Here is a 21439-nt window from a genome sequence, read left to right as displayed (position 1 = left end):
TTACAAGAAAGAGCCCCATGTAGTAAATGTGCCGAGAGGGAGAGATTTTTAGTTCTAATGGTAAGCCATCATCAAACTCACCACTTTGGGTTCCAGGATTCACACAGTAGAAGAAACAGAAATGCTGTAAGAGCTTGAGATCATGAAACAAACAAGAAAGCGGTGTCTTCCAGACACAACAAGACAGATGTACATATAAACTCACAGAGACTGTGGGAACACACACAAATCCTACACAGACTATCATATGATTATGAAAGTGAAAAAAAAATACTGCAGGATATTTGCAGCTAGATGCTGACCTAGCATATATCATTTTAACTTGGTATTTCAATTTAAAATTAGTTTACCATGACAGATTCCTATCTTTATGTGAATTACTAATATCCATATTAGTAATATAAAGAAATAGGTAAAAGGGGAACAAGAATACCCTTGGCAGGGAATAGGGAGGCAAAGTTTAGAACAGAGGCAGAAGGAACACCCATTCAGAGCCTGCCCCACATGTGGCCCATACATATACAGTCACCCAATTAGACAAGATGGATGAAGCAAAGAAGTGCAGGCCGACAGGAGCCGGATGTAGATCTCTTCTGAGAGACACACCCAGAATACAGCAAATACAAAGGCGAATGCCAGCAGCAAACCACTGAACTGAGAACAGGACCCCCGTTGAAGGAATCAGAGAAAGGACTGGATGAGCTTGAAGGGGCTCAAGACCCCATATGAACAACAATGCCAAGCAACCAGAGCTTCCAGGGACTAAGCCATCACCCAAAGACTCTATATGGACTGACCCCTGGGCTCCAACCTCATAGGTAACAATTAATATCCTAGTAAGAGCACCAGTGGAAGGGAAGCCCTGGGTCCTGCTAAGACTGAACCCCAGTGAACTAGATTGTTGGGGGAGGGGCGGCAAGGGGGGGAGGATGGGAGGAGGAACAGCCATATAGAAGGGGAGGGGGAGAGGTTAGGGGGATGTTGGCCCGGAAACCAGGAAATGGAATAACATTCAAAATATAAATAAGAAATACTCAAGTTAATAAAAAAAAATAAAAAAATAAATAGGTAGCATATATATAATTTTGAAAGTATCCAAATTTTATCTTTTCATTTCCTATTAGAATCTTTTATAGTATGCCTAATTATATTTTCAAATAACAATTTACAATGTTACACTGTGCCAATGATTATTTCTTTAGAGCATTTGCTAATTGTTAGTCTGTGAATTCAAACATATGACATTTGTGACACTTCTACAGTTAATGAGATTATTTTTGTCATTAACTTTTGTAAAGCTTATGCAATGGTGTGTGTCATGACTGACAATATTTTTATTTTTACTAATATATATTTTGTTTGATTTATTTATAACTATAAGATACAGCTGTTCCTTCTCTATATACAATGGAGTAGACAACTATTTGCATCAAAAATAATTGCTTTGTCCAGTTTTCTATATAGGATCACTGTTAAAAATTATTTTATGCTGTCTTTGATGTGTTCTTGGATTCAGTTTGAAAGTATTTTATTGTGTATTTGTGCATTAATATTCAAATTGGTTTGAAATTCTCTTTCTTTGTTCAGTCTTGTGGGGTATAGGTAGCATGGTGACTACGGCATTATAGAATGAATTTGGCAATGTTCCTTGTGCCTCTATTTGTAGAATAGTTTGAGGAATATTGGTCTTAGCTCTCCTTTTACAAGTCTAGAATAATCCAATGCAGAAGACATCTGACCCTGGGCTTCTTTTGCTTAAGAGTCTTTAGTAACTACTTCTACTTCTTTAGGGGCTATAGGACTATTGTCATAGCTTACCTGATATTTACTTGATTTGCTAATTGATATCTTTCTAGAAAATCATCCATTTCCTTTAAATTTTTTAATTTTTTTGAGTACAGGTTTTTGACATAAGACCTAATAATCCATGAATTTCTTCAGTGAATGTTGTTATGTCATCATTTAATATTTAATTTAGTTAATTTTGTTAGTTAGTCTCTCTGCCTTTTATTTAGTTTGGCTAAGAGTTTCTCTCTCTTGCTGGTTTTCTCAAAGAGCCATTGCTTAGTTTCATTGGTTTTTTGTAAATGTTCTATTTGTTTCTAATTGATTAATTCCAGACCAGAGTGTTGGACTGCTTACTGCCCTCTACTTCTCTCTGTTGTGCTTGCTTGCTCCTTCTCCTTTCTCCTTTCTCCTTTTCTTCTTCTTCTTCTCCTTCTCCTTCTCCCTCCCCTTCCCCTTCCCCTTCTCTCCTCTTCCTCCTCCTCTTCCTCCTCTTCCTCCTCCTCTTCCTCCTCCTCCTGCTGCTTCTGCTTTTGCTGTTGCTTTTCTTCTTCTTCTTCTTCTTCTTCTTCTTCTTCTTCTTCTTCTTCTTCTTCTTCTTCTTCTTCTTCTTCTTCTTCTTCTCTTTCTTCTCCTCCTCCTCCTCCTCCTCCTCCTCCTCCTCCTCCTTTTTTGTTCTTAGTCTTTCCTAGAGCTTCCAGGCATTATTTTAAATCTCTAGCATGAAAAACTCCAATGGTTTTCGGAAGGCTAAACAAGAACACATCACAGATATCATCTATCATGATTAAGTAACATTCATCCCAGGAATGCAGAGGTAGTTTAATGTATGAAAATTCATCGATGAAGTATATCACAAAAGCAAACAGAAAAATGGTCATCTCATTAGATCCCGAAAAACTGTTGACAAAAATCCAACAACTATTTAATATAAAAGTCTTGGAAAGATAATGGATTCCAGGCACATAAGTAAACAAAATAGAGGCAATATACAGCAAGCCAATAGCCAGCATCAAATTAAATGGAGAGAAGCTTAAAACAATTCCACTAAAACCAGGGAAAAAACAAGGCTGCCTACTCTCTCTTTATCTATTCAATATAAAACTTGAAAGTTCCAACTAATAAAATAAAACACCTAAAGGAGACCAAATTTGAATGAAATTATCACTATTTGTTGAGTATAGGATAGTGTGCATAAGTGACACTCAAACACATAGAAATACTTTTAAAATGTTCAATATCCTTAGTTATCAGAGAAATAAAAATCAAAACGACTCTGAGATTCCCTCTTACACTCATCAGTTTGGCTAAGCTCAAAAACTTAAGCAACAACACATCCTGGCCAGGATATGGAGCAAGAGTAACATTTCTCCATTGCTCTTGGGAGTGCAAACTTGCACAACCACTTTGCAAATCAATTTGGAATTTTCTCAGAAAACTGGGAATAGCTCTACCTCAATATCCAGCTATATTATCCCTGGGCATCTACCCAAAAGATGCGCCACCATCCCACAATGACACTTTCTCAACTGTATTTATAGCAGCTTTATTCACAATGGCCAGAAACTGGAAACAATCTATATGTCCCCCATATGAAAAATGGGTAAAGAAAAGGTGGCTCCATTACATGATGGAAAACTACTGAGCTACTAAGTCAAGGACATCATTAAGTTTGCAGGCAAATAGATGGAAACAGAAAATATCACTCTGGTTACCCATACCCAAAATGTCATACATGTATGTCTATGCATGATATATAGTCACTTATATGTATATATTAGCCATAAAGTACAGGATTACCATGATATAGTCCATAGGCCCAAAAAAGACAAATACCAAAGAGGGACCAGGGAAGATGGTTGAACCTTTCTCAGAAAGGGGAACAAATTGGATAACAGAGGTAGATGGCGAAAGGGTACTTGGTGGGAGAGGGGATGGGGAGGGGAAGAATATGAGGAACATCAAATTTCTGGAGAACAGGAGAGGGAGAGAATGGAAATCTGTGATGGGTGGGTATCAATATTTAGGGCATGTTAGTGATCTGTGATGGGGGAATGCCTCAACGTGTCTATAAGGACAACTAAATGAGACCTCTATTTGTGACAAAAATGAATTCTGAAGGGGCCAATTCCTGTAGTCAGGCAGGACATTCAGTGGAGGAATAAGAACAACACTCACACAAAATCTTTGACTGAACATGTTTCCTGCAGGGATGAAGTTAGATCAGAAATGGAAGAAATGGCAAACCAATGACTGGCCCAAACTGAGACCCACCAAATGGGCAAGCACTAATCCCTTGAAACTATTAATATAAGTCTGTTATGCTTTCAGACAGGAGCCTAGCCTAACTGAGCAAGCAAAAGTCAATGGAAAGAGATACAGAAACCCATAACCAAACATTAGATGGAGCTTGGGGAGTATTGAGTTAGGGGAAAAATTGAGGGACCCAAAGAAGACAGAGACTACACAGGAAAACCAACAGAGTCAACTAACATTGACCCTTGGTCAATGAACAGCTTGGTCTTCATGAAGGTCCCTGAACAACTAGAACAGATATTGTCCTCCTTCTGGTGCCTGCCTGTGGATGTCATTCCCCTAACTACGATGCCTTGTCTGGCCTCAATGGGAAAGAATGTGCCTAACCCTAGAATGAGTTGATGGGCTGGGAGAATTTGTAATGTGAAACGCAGGGTGGGTACTGGGGGGAGGGGGGACTGACCTTGGGATGTAATGTGAAATAAGTAAACAAACTCACAAAATAAAAAAAAAATAATAATTTTATGCCAAATATAAAAAAGTAGAAAACTGTTGTACACAACTTTGATCAAACATATATTTTAAAAAGTGTACAGCCATCAAGTAGAAAACACAAAATATCCAAATATGTCACATCATCTCTTTTTTAAATGAATTTTAAATATTGTGAAGGTGGTTGCAGTGGTGTTTTATTATCTGGAGCTAAGTTTGATATTAACATAAATGTAAATATAGGTGAGAAATATCCCATGGTGTAACACTGAAACATTATTTTCAAAAGAAACTATTGATTCTGAAGACCAGTAACACGCAACTAAATAGAAATATAATTTAATGATGCTTGTGCATTTTTAAGTGAAAATTTTTGGATTGTTTTTGCTTTTAACAGTCTCTAGATAAGACTGTTCTAACAACTATCTAGGATATTCTTCTTGTTGTTGTTTTGGTTTTTATTTTTGCTTTGTTTTTTATTTTGTTTTGTTTTTTTATTTATTTTTTCTTCTTTGGATGTTTTATATACATTTTAAAAGTTAACCCCTTTCCTGGTTTCCCCTCCAGGAACCCTCCCCCTGCTTCTATGAGAGTACTCCCTCACACACCCAGCCACTGCCTCCCACCTACGTATTCTGACTTTCCTCAACACTGAGGCACCAAGCCTTCATAGGACCAAGGGCCTCTCCTCCTATTGATGCCTGACAAGGCCATCCTCTGCTACATATGCAGCTGGAGCCATAGGTCCATCCCTGTATACCCTTGAGATGGTGTTTTATTCCATGGATTCTAAAACTTAAAGCAATTCTACTGTTTTAGCTTTAAAATCCCTGGATAGCAGATGTGAGATACTGTAAATGTTCATGTATGATCAGAATTCCTTCACTTAAAGATATGAGCATTTGCCAATGGGGTTTACTATTCCATAGTAAAATTTCCTTGTGTTGTCAAATTTCTACTTGATTTAAAAGCAAAATATTTTCTAAATAAAATTCACAAATTTAATCTATGTACAGAATATTTCTGTGAAGTCAAGGAACATGCATAATAATATCTAATTGACCATCATACCTATAATGATACCTGGTAAATATATCTTAAAATTGTTCAAGAGTGATTTAATGTATAAAAATTGTTTAAAACATAGAATAGTCACAAATACATTGCTGAGAAAAATAACACACTATGAATTGTGTTTGACCATGATACCTAATGTATTTCAAAACCGATTTTTATAAGTAATGCAAATTATCTTCTATTTAGTTACATATTAAAATCTTATGAGATGATAAAATAATAATATTTATAATTGTTTTAGTTATAAGTTTTTGAGCCTATATTATTGGCCAAATGTCTTTTAAATCCTGAGAATTTTACATGTGAATTTATTTTCTTCTAAATACTGGTTGTAATGATCTCGGGGCAGATTTGGTTATTGAATTATAGAAAGTGATGCTTGAAATCTGGCAGGTGATTACCTGTATGAAGATGATAAAATTTTCAACTTAAAACACATCTGAGAGATTGGTGACAAATTTTAATCTTTGGCCAAGTGTTTCTTTCTTCAAAGAAGAACAAAGTAGATAAAACTGTCTTTGGCTGTTATTCCCACAAACACCTGTACTTGGAAAAACATAGTATGCAGATTGCTTCTTACTTTTAACTTAAAATTAAATTGACTCTTCATTTTAATATCTATGCTACAAATATATATAATATATACAAATATATCCACAAATATATATATACATATATATATATGTGTATATATATATATGTATATGTATATATTCAAAAGAAACATTGAGACATCGACATCACTTGAGGAAAAGAAGAATCATATGCTCATTTGTTTTTAATATCATACAATATAAAGTATCATTGCATCTTGGACAGTAAGACCATGAAAATACAATTAACAAACCTTCCCAGACATCAAACTATAACTCAGTTTCTCATGTGTTTAGTTCTGTAACTGTAAGTACAGCATCAAAAATATCCATGTAAGACTTCTACATATAGTATACCCCGTCCACCCAAATGGTCTCTAAGATTCTCTCACTCTTGTTCTTGAAATTAAAAATGTCACAGAGAACAAATTATAGTATTTCTTATACAGGGCTAGGAATTATATTTAGGTCAATTCATGAATTAATTAATTACATCTTCATTTAAGTTTAGCCCCATCATTGTAGTGGACATTGGATTAGGTGCCTGTGGTTATTGTATAGTCTGTCATGTTTCTCACCATATCAGAAGCTCCTTCACTAAAGTTATTCCTATGTAATATTAAATCATGTGTGTTCACGTTAAAATGTAGATGTATGTTTGAAAATTCAAGAAAGCCTAATATTTGTAATTAATGATAATTTTGAATAAAGCTATTGTATATTCAAATACAGATATTTGCATGGACATATATTTTGGGTCTAAGGTAAGTTAGGAAAAAGGAAAGCATAAAGGGTAATAAGGAAATGCAGATATAATTTATAAAATACTGACAATTTTAAAATAATACATGTGATTTGAGCTTACCATAAGCAACAGCAGATGATGCCACAAAACTAAATCCTTTTTTACCTAGTATTTACAACTATTAACTTTGTTTCTTGAAGACATTATGGCATATGAGTAGTTAGATCATAATGACCAATGGTGTCAGTTGTGGTTTCCTTTGTTGTAATTGTGAAGTCTTATTTTCCTAAGAATTTTGTTTAGTACCTAATATCTCATTTTAATTTTTATTTATTTATTTTTAGAATATAATTACCACTATCCTCCTTTACTGTACCAAACTCTCCCACATAACTAACTTTCCTTTCTTTAAATTTCTTTACATTTCCATTTTTTAAATTTGCCATAATTTCTAACTGAAGTTAAATTAAAAGAGATTATCTATTATGAAATATGAGTAACTGTATTGATTACCAGAGCAAAGTGTCGTGTCAATCCTGGTGTCTCTTCTTATGCTCATTTATTGAAATATCACTCACATAGCACCAAAATGGAGAAGGTTCTATTTATCAACTAAAGTGCATGTTTAGGATGTCACTTATAATGTCACGACCAGACAAAGAGTTACAAAAGAATTGTTCAAAAACTGCTATTCTTAATTTACAAGGTGTTTATGTCATTTAAATATAAATAAATATAATTTGAAAAATACAAACATTTAGGGGGCATAGACCAACAATTATTCACTTGAACTGTCCAATAGTTATTGATTCAAGGAATCTTTATTGAAAAGAATTTTTAAATAATCAGATGATTTTTAAGGATAGGTATATGAATCCACGGAATACAGAGCTTAAAATTTAGAAAGAGTATGGAATAAAAACTTTAAAGATATATTAAATTTGGATAATGAAATGGTTTCAGGCTTAATGTAGAAATTAACTGAATATAGTTAATATAGCATGTACTTTAATACTGAATATTTATAAAACATTAAACTTTGAAGTCTTTTGCATAGAGTGAAAAGAATTAGATAAGTTATATCAGTCTTGAGATGAGATGCACTTACTTCTCTTTCCCATAGAATATAGTAAAACTTATATTAAGCCATAGTTCAGATTTCCTTGCATATGCTGTACTGGCAATTACCATAAAACTGTACAGTGTCTAATAAAAATGAATCCACTCTTTGTAAAAAAAATGCATTTTATTGAAGTCAGAGTCATCACATTTCTTCTGTCTAACTTCTTGAATAATAAGAGTTTCTACTTTCTTTAATGTTCTGGGAATTTTCTTTCTGCAAATCATAAAGGCTTAGTTTAGCATGCAGAGGAAGAGACACAGCCTTCTATTGTGTACTTGCAGCAATATTTCATTTAAATACAGTTGATTCAGCATAAGTTCTCAAGGCAGTAGTCATGCTATAGTTGAATAGAAATAGGATACTCGTCTAGATTGACTTGTTTTATATTCAGGCTTTCAACCTCAAGAAATTTAAGTTCTTTCTTCATTTGCCTAATATATATATATATATATATATATATATATATATATATATATATATATATATGGCTTTTAAAGAAGGCACACAAAATATATGTACTGATATTCAATAGTAAATGTGTTTTTATATTCATATACACACATAAATATATGTAAGAGGGACTTAATTTTAACACTGCTATAAAAAGACAATAGTAATGAATTTCACAGATTCATAATTTCTCTATTTTAGCTAAAGCATTTAAGTTCTTAACAAATGTGAAGTTATAAAAATATCATTATGAATAGTCTAAATTAATTTTATATCTAATATTTCCTGTCATATTATTGAATATTAATGAATTATTAATGTAATACCATAATTACAACAGTAATAATATTGTAAAATCTTTTCAGATCACTAAGTATAGCAAAATCAGAGGGGAATACTATATACCAGAAAATATCGCTACATAGGATATGCTGATATGCTGAGGATATGAATATAATTTAAGTGAAAAATCAAAAGTACATGTCATATTTTTAAAATTCATTTATTTTATGCATATGGGTACAACATAGCTGTCTTCAGATACATCAGAAGAGGGCATCAGATCCTATTAGAGATGATTGTGAGCCACCATGTGGTTTCTTGAATTGAACTCAGGACCTCTGGAAGAACAATCAATGTTTTTAATCTCTGAATCATCTCTCCAGTTTCTTATTAGTTTTTTACACTTTTATTGGATATTTTATGTATTTACATTTCATATGTTATCCACTTTAACCCCCTCTTCCATCCCCCTTATCCCTGCTTCTAAGGAAAATACTCCTACTCCCTCCCACCCACTCCCAACAGAACACCCTGACACACTCCTACACTGAGGAAACAAGCCTTCACAGGACCAAGGGTTTCACCTCCTATTGGTCATCTCCTGCTGGGCAGGAAGAGGGAACAAAACACTCAAGGGAGGAAATATGGAGACATAGTGTGGAGCAGAGACTGAAGGAAATTCCAGCCAGAGACTGCCCTACCTGGAGATCCATCCCATATGATGATACTAAACACAGACACTATTGTTGATCCCAAAAATTGCTTGCTGACAGGAGCCTGGTATGGATGTCTCCTCATGTTGTTGTAAAAATATAAATATAAAAAAAGTAGTAGTCTTTTACCCTGCTAGGTCCGCACTGCGGGTGCCACAGATATCTGCTAGATATCTTGGCGGAAACACATCCCAGCTGCACTTTCTTACACTCAAACCCTCACATAAAAGAACACACAACACAATAACCTTTGACCCTAATGGTAAGATATAATTGCCCACCTAAACATACAAAGCTTTCCATCCCTTGAGAACATTAATAACAACCTGTAAATACACAGAGCAGAATCTTAACATCACCTGCCATCTTGTCCTGCCATGGCTTCTCTCTCTCTCCCCCTGTCTCCTCCTCTCTCTCCTAGTCTCCTCCTCTTTCTTCAAACTTCTCTCCGCCCATCCTTTCTTCTCCTCCAATGACAGGCCTCCTTCTATCCTGTACCTGCCCCTCACCAGTACTTTACAAATTCAATGGAGAGGTGGTTCTGGTGAAGTCACCTGAGTTCTGAGTCCTTGACTAGGCAGCTGTCCTTAGAGGCAGTAGAATTAGCATGAAAATACAGTAACTTCAGGGCAAACCACAACATCCTCAGAGGCTCTGCCAGAGCCTGACAAATACAGAGTCAGATGCTCACAGGCAACCATTGGACTGAGAAGTGGGTTCCAAATGGAGGAGTTAGAGAGTTAATGAAGGACTGAAGGAGCTAAAGCAGTTTGCAACACAGAAGGAAGAATAACAATATTAACCAACCAGACCCGACCCCCTCCCCCCCCCACCAGAGCTGCCAGGGACTAAACTAACAAGGATTACACATGGAGAGACCCATGGCTCAAGCCACATTTGTAGCAGAAGATGGCCTTGTTGGATATCAATTGTAGGAGAGGTTTTGGGCCTGTGAAAGCTTGATGCCCCAGTGAATGGGCATGCCATGGCGGGGAGGCAGGAGGGAGTCAGGGGTTGAGAACACCAACATAGAAGCAGGGGGAGGAATGATGCAATAGGGAGTTTCTGGTGAAAAAACGAGGGAAGTGGATAATATTTGAAATGTAAATAAATAAAATATTCAACTAAAGGAAAGATTAAACAAGGTCATATTTAAGAGGTATCCAGTTGCATGGACAATCTGTCTTTGGAAATATCAAAATAATAATAATAATAGTAATAGTAATAATAATAATAATAATAATAATAAAAAACAGGTAAACTGAAGTAAACCAATTCATATTTACTAGAACCGGCTTGGGGGGGCACAAAAACATTCCAGGAACAATCATATGCTTTGGAGGGCCAAGGTCATAAGTATTTTGATCCCTTTTCTAGAAACCTCACAAACAGTTCTCTTCATACACCTTTATGGACCATGTTATGAAAATATATAAATAAATGAATAGCTATTTGGATGACCAAATCAAAAGCTTCAGTACTGATAGAAAATACAATTGTACCCTTACAGTAGTTTTTAAGTTATTATACCCATCTATCTATCTATCTATCTATCTATCTATCTATCTATCTATCTATCTATCTATCTATCTATATCTATATATGTGTGTATATATATGCATATATATGTGTGTATACACACATATATGACACAGTTTTCAAATTTTCCTTTAATAATTCTTTGTGACCTCTTTACTTTTAAAAATTGATGTCAGAATACCAAATCTGTTATCGCATACACATTTTTCTCTTTTAATATCTTTTTGCAGACACCATCTATAAAGCACCTTTAAATTTAAAACTTTAATGTGTATTTGTAGATAATCTCTAACAGCTATTTCCAATTTTCTGTGCCTCTTTTATTTAAGTTTTTCTTGGTATGTATGTATGTACATACTTACGTACATACATATGTATGTATGTATGTATGTATGTATGCACATATGCTTGATTTAGACAAAGCCCCAACATTTACATAAACTTTCACTCACAAATATCTACCTCCTTCTGCTTCCTAAATTCTGTAATTAAAGGCATGTATTACCACAACAAGCTTCTTGTATCTGATTGGAAAGTGAATGATCTCAGTAAATGAACAAGTTTATCAAATGGAAAAGTGTAAGTGACCAACACTAAAACCTGGTTTTTACCTAACATAAAAAACATTATCAAATTCTGTCAATGTTTTCACAATTTGTTTTCATTTATTCTTTTCAATTACATTGCAACTTCCAACAAATCTAAAATTGTTTGTCACCTTAATTAGTACAAACATATTAATCTCCTCATTTCCAACCAAATGAATATCTTGATACCTATTTTTTTTTTTTCGGAGCTGGGAACCGAACCCAGGGCCTTGCGCTCGCTAGGCAAGCGCTCTACCACTGAGCTAAATCCCCAACCCCTTGAAACCTATTTTTGCAAACTTTTTAAACTTTGTTAAAAATAAATGTTATTGAATATATCATATTTTTGTCTTTGAAGTTATTATACCCACATACTTCGAGTATTTTTACAGAATAATTTCTTATTTTACAAAATAAAAATATGTGATTGTCCTGTATTACATTCAAATTTAACCATTCTGAATTTTTTCACTGTATTCAACCTACCATATCTTTTTCCATGTATAATTATTTTAATGTTAATGGGCTTTCATTAATTAACAACATTCTCCCTTTTTTAAAATATTTTATCTTTTAAAAATTTTATTATTTCTTTAACAATTTTGTACATTTTCAATAATATATTGAGGTATACATATTGAAAATATAATTTTTCATATAATACATTAAATTTACATTTTCAACTCTCCCAAGCCTTCTCATATCCTGCATATCTTACCACCCATCAAAGTCCGTACTTTTTTGTTTTGTCTCATTATAAAATAAACAGAGATCTGAAAAAAATACATGCTCAGAAATAGCATTATGAGACAAATAAGCCTAAAATTTTAACTGAGTTTGGTTTGTATTGGCCAGATACTGCTGAGAACTGGCCTGAATTTAAATGTGATTTCTGTACACTCTGAGATGCCATTGAAGAAAACTGATGTCTTTGTTGCAAATGGTTGTCATTTGGAGAAATCTTATGAGTTAGGTTCGGCATAATCTTAAGTCAACTTTCCCGTCAGTGCTGGGATTCCATCAAGCTCAAATCTGTGTAGAGCTTCTGCATGCCAGCACAGTCTCCGTGAGTTCAAGTGTATAAGTCCTGTATACACTTAGAAGGCTTGTTTCTTTGGTACATTCCATTCCCACTGATCCCTTCTATTGCTCTGTTTCATCTTCCAAGCCCTCCCTCTACAGAGAAAGGAAGAATTTGATGAAGTCTTACCATTTTCGTGCATTGTCAACTTTGGATCTCTGTGTTTGTTTCCATCTGTGAAAGGAGGACACATACCTGATAATAGATGAGCAAAATATTTATTTGCAAATATAGAATAATGTTGTTAGGAATAATTTTATGGACACTTGACTTTTATAGAATAGTAGTATTTGATTTTTCCTTAAGTAACTAACCAATCTAATCTAAAGTTCTAAGCCACAATAACACTGCCAGGCATGGATATTTTGAAGTGGACCTTAAAAACAATCAGATATTGGTAGATTCCACGTGCCAAAGATCATGTAACATGCCTGTCATATTATTCACCAATCACGGTCTATCCCTATCTACTTTTGTCTCCTACGTCTTTCATATCTTCTATTTTCTGCTACTGTGTCATGTATACTTACATTTTTAAATCTAGGTTCTAAGATAAAATTTATATTACCTGAGGGAAGGGGCAACAATAGTTTTATAATATCCATATATATAACTCTCAAAAAATAAAAAGGGTAATACTTTAAAATGAGAGAAATGCTATAACTTTCAAACTGTAACATATTTGAGAAAAATGCAATGATGATGTTAATTATGTGTAACCATCATTTATTTCATGAAATGTTTTATAAACATCTGATGAATCCATTTTGTGTCTGGTATAATGAACTTTGAAATTTAATTGTTTATTTTTTAACCAGAATAAACTTTTTATATAATAAAAATTGAGCTCTTATTTTTTCAGGAGTTATGCCATTATACATCTGTCAGTATCATTTTATAAGTTAAAATCCCCTATATTTAGTTTACATAAACATATATTTACTTATATATTTTTATTTATTCTTCTCTCATATATTTCAATATGACTGCAGTTTCCCCTCCCTACACTTCTTCTAAGCCCTCCCTGCCACTTTTCCTCTTTATTCATCTTCCTCCAATTCTCTTCAGAAAACAGTAGGTCTTGCAGAGATCTCAACCAAACATGGCATATGAAATTGCAATACAACTAGGACCCTCCCTCATATAAGTCTGGCTAATGCAACCCAGTAGAAGGGAAGGTATTCCAAAGAAGGCTAAAGAGTCAGAAACAGCCACAGCTACCACTGTCAGAAGTCCTGCAAGAACATCAAGCAACGTAAGTCTATTATATAGGAAAAGTGCCTATGTCAGATCTATGCAGATTGTAGCTTTATTCTCTGGAGCCCTTATTGCTCAAGGTTAGTTGATTCTGTCGAGTACTTGACCCTTCTATCTCCTACAATTTTTGATCTCTCTCTCAGGTAGGTTACTTTGATTTCTATCTAATGTTTGGCTGTGGATCTCTACATCTGTTTCTATCTCTACATCTGCCTCCCCATGCTCCTTGAGCCTTGCTTGTTTCTTATCTTCCCTGGGTTTGTGGATTGTAGCATGGTTGTTCTTTACTTTAGAATTAATATCTACTTATAAGTGAGTGCATACCATATTTGCTTTTGTACATCTGGGTTACCTCACTCAGGATGACTTCTATTTTCATCCATTTGCCTTTTAATTTTATAATGTGATTGTTTTTAATAGCTGTGTAATATTCCATTGTGTAAATGCACATTTTCTTCATCCACTCTTCACTTGAAAACATTGAGATTGTTTTCATTTTAAGAATATTACTAATTAATTAAGAATATTCTTAATTAATGTGCTATGAACACAGTGGAACCAGTATCCTTGAGAAAGGGTAGAGAATATTTATGCCCAGGAAGAATATAACTTGTGTTCAGATAGATTGATTTCCAATTTTCTGACAAGCTATCATATTAGTTTTCAAAGTAGCTGTGAAAATTTGCACTCTCACCATCTATGAAGAAGTGTTCCCTTTGTTCTACATCGTACACAGTATAAGATATCACTTGAGATTTTAAGTTAGATACACTGAGACGTCACAGATTGAATCCAAAAATTGTTTTGATTTTCATTGTCATGATGGCTAATGCTGTTGAACCTTTTTAAGAGCTTCTGAGACATTAGACTCCTCTGTTGAGCATTCTCTTTTTAAGTCTGTATTCAACTTTTTAATTAAATTAATTTGTGTGGTGACATGCAGTTTCCTGAGTTCTTTATATATTTTGGAAATTGACTCTCTGTCAGATGTGAGGTTAGCAAATTTTTTTTCCATTATGTACAACGCTGTTTTGTTTCTATTGATAGTGTAGCTTACCTTTCAGAAGCTTTTCAGTTTCATGAGGTACCATTTATTAAATGTTCTTTGTGACTGCGCTGTTGGTGCTGTGTTCAAGAATTTGTCTTCTATACCAATCCATTCTAATTAGCCCTCATTTTCTCTTCTATCAAGTTTAGTGTATCTGGATCTATGTGGACAATGTTGATCTACTTGAAATTAAGCTATGTTCGGTGTAATATCTAAGGGATCTACTTGTATTTTTCTGCATGCTGACATCTACTTAGACCAACACCATATGTTGAAATCTTTTCTTTTTTCTTTTGTATAATTTTGGTTTCTTTCTCAAAACCATAATTGTGTGGATTTATATCTGAGTCATTGTTTCAAACTTCATTGATCATCCTGTCTATTTTTGTTTTGGCACCACCATGCAATATTTACTGCTATGGCTTTTTAGTAGAGTTTGATATCAGGAATCAGATGATACATCAGAATGTTTTTTATTGTAAAGTATTATTTTAAGCTGTTCAGGTATTTTATTTTTTCATATGAATTTGATTATTTCTCTTTCAAGGTCTGTAAAGAATTGTGTTGCAATTTTCATGAGGATGGCAATGAGTATCTGTAGATTACTTTGGGTATAATAGTGATTTTTCTATCAGATATCCTGCTGATACATGATTATGGGAGATCATCTTCTGATATTTTCTTCCACTTCTTTCTTTAAAGAATAGAACTTCTTGTCACACAGGACGTTGACTTTCATAGTTACAGTTACCTAAGATACTTTATATTATGTGTGGCTACTATGAAGAGCAATGTATTTCTTATTTCATTCTCAGCCAATTTGGTGATTATATGTAAGAGGACTACTGATAGTATCCAGCCACTTTGCTGAAAGAGTTTATCAGCTATAAGCATATATACTATCATATCATATCATCTACAAAAATTTTTGATGTCTTGCTTTCAAATTTGATTTACCCCGATTCCTGTAGTTGTTTTATTGCTCTACCTAGAACTTCAAGTATTATATTAAATGGATATGAATACAGTGGACAGCTTTTTTCATGTTCCTGATTTTAGTGGACATGCTTTGAGTTGCTCTGTATTTGAAGGGATGTTGGGTAGTGACTTGCTATATATTATCATTATTATGTTTAGGTACATGAGTGGTATCTCTGCTGTCTTCAATACTTTAATTATGCTGCATTTTGTCAAAGGCTTTTTCAGCATTAAGTGAAATAATATGGTGGTTTTTTTTCTTCAGTCTGTGTATATGGTGAGTTACATTGCTGGATCTTTGTATATGAATCCCTCTTTACATCTGTTGGTTAAAACCTACTTGAACATGATGTCCGCCTTGGATTTGGTTTATGAGATTTTTTTTAATCAGTGTTCATGGGGGAAATTTATCTAAAATTCTCTTTTTGTTGAGTCTCTTCGGTTTGAGTATCAAGGTGACTGTGGTCTGAAAATAATGAATTTGGTAATGTATATTCCAAATTTTTGGAGTATAGGTTTTCTAACTATAACATGATGATTCTTTAGATTTTCTCAATGTCTGCTGTTATGCCCTGAAATATTTTCTGATTTCAGCACTGCTTTCATTATTTACCATACGATTGGTTATATTGTGCCTTCATTTTCATTGAATTCTAGGAAGTCTTTAATTTCTTCCTTGACCCAGTGACCACTCATTAAAGAGTTTTTGAGCTCCATGTGTGTGTTGGCTTTCTATTGTGCATATTGTTGATGAAATCTAGCTTTAATGCATGATGTTCTGACATAATACAGAGGGTTATTTCAATTTTCTTGAATATATTGATACTTAGTTTGTGACTAAAGCATATCATCAATTTTGAAGAAAGTTCCATGAGATGCTGAGAATAAAATATATTCAATTGTGTTTGCGTGAAATATTCTGTTAATTTGATTTGAGTTATATTGTCTTCCTATATAATGAAAACATGTTGTTGAATATCTTTACTCTGAAGAATTCTTACACATTAGAGAGAAGTGAAAAAATAGCACCTGTAGCAATACATCAGCCATATTTGTCATAAAATGAAAAATAATGTATTTTCTGTTAGAGATTTGTAAGAAGTTAAGAAGTTTTGCATAGTTTTGTATACCAGTTTTTGATTTCCATTAAAAATGCTTACTTTGTATTTTGCACCAAATAATGAAGGCATGTGTTATAAAATAATACGATTCTTCTCTAATTATTGAGTTTATTTAGTAATCCTCATCCTCTTGGGAAATTATAAATTAGAAATGACAGGATAATAAATGCATCGGATGAAACTAAAGAGAAAATACTTCCTTGGAGATGTAATAGATGCAAGAAGTTGACCCACATTCTGTTCAAATGAAAGAGAGTTGTTAAGAAAAGCGTGGGAGGGTGAGAATGTTTGCTAGTATTCTATAATACTGCAAAATAATGCCTCCATGGTCATTGAGAAAGCCATACATAGACTACAAAACTAGAAAACTTTGCAGGAGTATATATGTCTTAATGTCCATGCAAATATTTAGTTAGAAAGAACTCTCAAGTAAATATTTTAAGAAAGCTGTCTCAACTGTATAGCTATACAAATCAATGTAGATATTCATCAAAAAACTGAAAATGAGCCCAAAATACGATGCAGCTACACTACTGCTTGACATAAATCCAAAGGACTCTACATATGACTATAAAGATAGTTGTTCATCCATGTTTATTTCTTCACTATTCCCAATATCCTGAGGAATGGAAACTTTTGAGATGTTTATTAACTGCTAAAATATTAATGAAATATGTATATACATATAAATAATTGGGTTAGTAGAGGTTTAGAATGGTCTCAGTGAAGTTTAAGTGAAGTAGAAAGATCAAATACATTGTTCAAAAATATGAATTAGAAAGGTGAGTAATTATCCATTATGAATATATTACATATACTATATATATTATATTATTTTCATTAGATACTCATCAATTGAAGATTATCTTGGAAGTTTCCATTGCCTGTATATTAAGAATAGATAAATAACCATGTGAGATAAATTTTGGAAAGAAAAGAAAGTATTTATTGGTACAAGGGATTAAAAAGGAATTATGGAACAGCAAGCAATAAATTGTGGTGCATGAGTACACAGAAAGAGGAAAAGTGCAACTTACGTTTTAATTTTTTTCTTTTTTTATTGGATATTTTTACTTATATTTCAAAAGAACCTACTCTTGTGGAAGCTTCTTAAAACATATATTTGTATAAACATAAAAATTAAAACAGAGTTACCTTTACTTGACTAATTAGACACAAACAAATAACGGATGAAAAACCTGTTCCTATGAGTGAGGTGCTTCTTCTTTAATTGCTGTCCAGTGGTATTCTACAGACACGAAAACCTAACAGGCTATTCCCAAGGATCTTCATTCCATCCAGAAGTTGATGTTGAGACCATACTGCTGAAGATACCATATATCAAATAAGATAACAGAGATAAATAAATATGATATTGACCTGCACATTTCACCATAATGGCTAGTTTTCATAGGGATGCATTAGTGTAGAAAATGCAATCATTAATCTTATCAAAATCTGAAATCTGTTAACTACAGTAATGATTGTTATGACGAAACATGACCACTGGGGGAACAGTAGCTAGAATGTACTGGAAATAACCAATTACTTTCATGTCAGATTCAAGGTTCACACCAAGGAACAAAGATCATGAACAGTACCATGGCTGATTCAAGAACCAGTGACTAGATAGATCAGAAACCCTTGTGCAGAACCTACTACTACTTTGTTGAATGAATATCATATTAAATTATACGTATCTAGAGCTTCAGGCACTTCTTAACCCTTCCTCAGAAAACTTTGTTTTCAGCACACGATCAGCATAGAGATGAACAACTGGGCAACATGCAGAAAACAAACACTTCACAGTTTTCTGCCCTAAATGGAATATCAACTAATTACTCCACCCTCTAAAACCTCAAGGATTATTGTGAAATCACAGGCAGAAAAAGGACAAGATCCACTGGCAGTGAGTGACTATAAGGAAACAGTATCCTCTGGATACATCATGACAACTGCAGAAATGAACTCACAGAAGTTAATACAACATGTACTTGATATGTGCAGGCTCAAACCAGACGAAATCACAACATAAAGAGGGCATGAAGCTTTATCCATGAATGGTGAGCCAGTGAGAATTCTTAGTTGCTGGAAGAGGAAGGGTCGTTTTTTTCTAATAGTCTATTCCTGAATCAATCATTTACTCTTCCATAGAAAACCACGGGACGAAGTTATGTGTCTTGTATGAATTGATCTTGATTAAGAAGTAAATATAAATAAATAGGAAAATAGTGATGCCACAAATTGGAGTAGGAAATAAGTGAATCTATGAAATGTTGGAAAATGGGAGAGTAAAATGTTATCAAAACACAATGTATGGATTTGTTGGTGTACTAGTGAAAATAGTAGAGTAGACACAGCAGCCAGAATCTAGAAGAAGCCTCTATAGACCATAAGAAAATAAAAGCTAATAAAAGTGGGAGAGTCATTGTTACCAAAACACGAATGAGGTATGAAAATCTGCAGAGTGGTTTCATCTGAAGACTCCTAGTATCGAGGTGTAAGAAGCATTCTCATAAATGTCCCATACTTTAAGTCTGGTAGACAAATAGCTCTTATGCTGCTGTGGTTGTTGTTTGCTTCTTCATTGTTTTGTTTTAAAAGAAAGTTTTAAATACCCATCCCCATACTCTCACACTGAATTATTATTTTCCTGTTCCTATAAACAGAAGCATCTCTTGCCAAGTATTTATCAACAGAAGTTAACTTTATAGGTCACAAGGTTTGTCTTCTTCACCATAGTGTAGAAATCTTTCCATCAGTTCAACATGATAGTCTCTTCTTCTCTAGTACTGAGAACCATATATAGTAGAAATTGTTTGAATATTACTGACTGCAATAAGTACATTTATATGTGATTTAGTTTAAAGTCAACCAAGCACAAAGAGTTAACAGCTTGAAAAAGGCTTCTTCAAGTTCCCTAAAAACTTAAGTCTTAAAGTATTTATTTTTTCCCTTTGAGCACCAAGGCAGACCTTATTAGAGAGCATTAGAAATGAAAATTATGCACATATTTAAAAATAGCCATTTTAATGTGGATTATAACAAAATCTAATATGAATTTAACTTTGAATTTCTTGGCTTTTATGTTTCAAGTTAAATCCATAGTACCATTTGAAAATATCTTTTGGAATGCAAATTCACATTACTAATGCTGAGCATAGTAAAATGAAACTAGTAAGAAAAAAGATCTTATAAAATCTACATAATTTTAAGTAGGTTGTATTAGTTCATTGATTACAGGAAAACAATGCTTTACCTATTCAATTTAAACTAGAAGATGTGTAATTTCTGATTGGAAAGTATATAGAATATAGTCATTACACAAAACAAAATTACCACATTTTATCCTTAGGGCAACAAACACAAATAATTATAGTGGATGGGAATGTTTTCCTCTGAATTAATGTTTAAGAAGTAAATGCAATTACTTTATTTGGTTTTTATATATTACTTAACCAGACATTGTTCTATCAATTTTGAATTATTAATTTAATTGCTAAAAATGCACACCAAGAAAACACTATGTTTTATTGGATTCAAGTGGAGTACGAACCTTTATCTTGAATACATAGGAACTGTTGCTTCCTGCCTTTTGGAAAAACAGTGTGATATTGTAATCTCCAGTGATTTCCAAAATGTGAAATATATACGTACAGTTTTCTTACTGTAAACTCTGTGCAAATTTTGATAGGCTAATATTTAATTGAGATAGTGTAACTATACCTCAACATGCATTTTTTGTCATGCTATTTTATTTTAAAGAGAATTCTACATAGATATGATTTATCCATCGGATATGTTGCTATACAAAAGGCATGTTAAAGAGAAACTACCATTCACGGATATACATGCTTTTTCTGTAATTTTAATGTCCCTCATTATTAAATATATGTATTATTGTAGAAATTTTAGAGAACAGCATCATAAGAGTTTTATAATATTCAATTTAAAAAATTAATGACCAATAGTTATGCATATTATTAGTTCATTAATGTATATGACAAGTTTACTAATAAAATAGTCACTGAAATACTCTGATCTTCCAAACAAAGTGTTGTATATCACAGCCACTGAGTTCTAAAGGTCAGCATTGATAGGCAGCTCGTCCTGGAAACCCTGCCATTCATCTTCAAATGCAACATAGATTAGCACCGTATGCAGATATATTCATCTATGTTAACACAAAAAAAGAACAGTCAAATTTCATATTTCAAAAAGCAATGAAAATGCACTGGGAAAATTGTAGAAGATATCCAACATTATGGGGTAAAGTCTGTCACTGAGTATTCACAATCTACCTGTGTTAAAG

The sequence above is a fragment of the Rattus rattus genome, chromosome 3 (genome assembly GCF_011064425.1).
Source record: "Rattus rattus isolate New Zealand chromosome 3, Rrattus_CSIRO_v1, whole genome shotgun sequence".
Lineage (NCBI taxonomy): Eukaryota > Metazoa > Chordata > Mammalia > Rodentia > Muridae > Rattus > Rattus rattus.
This window is presented reverse-complemented; position numbering follows the sequence as displayed.